Source organism: Branchiostoma floridae, chromosome 11 (genome assembly GCF_000003815.2).
Source record: "Branchiostoma floridae strain S238N-H82 chromosome 11, Bfl_VNyyK, whole genome shotgun sequence".
Taxonomy (NCBI): domain Eukaryota; kingdom Metazoa; phylum Chordata; class Leptocardii; order Amphioxiformes; family Branchiostomatidae; genus Branchiostoma; species Branchiostoma floridae.
This window is the reverse complement of record NC_049989.1, coordinates 15,947,265-15,948,018: the sequence shown is the minus strand read 5'-3', so window position 1 is coordinate 15,948,018 and position 754 is coordinate 15,947,265.

The window sequence follows — 754 nt, the reverse complement described above, 5'->3', positions numbered from 1 at the left end:
GATTTTGTATCAATCACCATAAGGTGCAGAAAGGTATCTTTAAGCTATACTACGTAATGTTTGGACAATACAGTATGTTTTTGTTGGGTTTCGCCTGCGTGCCTGTCTTGATCAGGCGGTCCAGGGCGCGACTCATCTTTAAGGGATATACATGAATGTTGTGATCGAGGCACACCTCTCGTAGCTTTCTTAGCCCGGCTTGCACCGAATGGTCCTACAACATAGAAATAAAAGGAAAAAGGGGAAAATTTGTCATAACATGCCGGACTCAGTCCTGCCTGGGGCTAATAAGTCGTGTATGTGTAGAGAGTCGTGAGCATGACAGGCCCATTTGTCACACCGACTCAAAGGGTGACTACCACATTCCAAACCAAAGATACTGTAAGTCGACAACGCATGAAGAGTGTGTTCATGTTTACTAAGCACTTGGGGCAGTTTGTATCAAACACCTTAAGGTGCAGTAAAGTATCTTTAGAAAGTATGTTTCTGTTGGGTACGACAAAATAATGTAATGGAATATACATTCAAAAGCAAATAACATGTACAGTAAATATCACGGCGCTGCAATCCATGAAGATCGAGCGGGTACAAAAGTAATAATAATAACCTGGAATCCAGTCTACCGTGGATTGGCCAGGCTAACTTCGGGACAGGAGAGTCTTTCCACCGCCGGGGTCACATACAATGAAAGCAGACGAAAAACCAAAATAGTGCAATTTGGTGAAATTTCACCACATTCGCAGGCGTGCCTCTA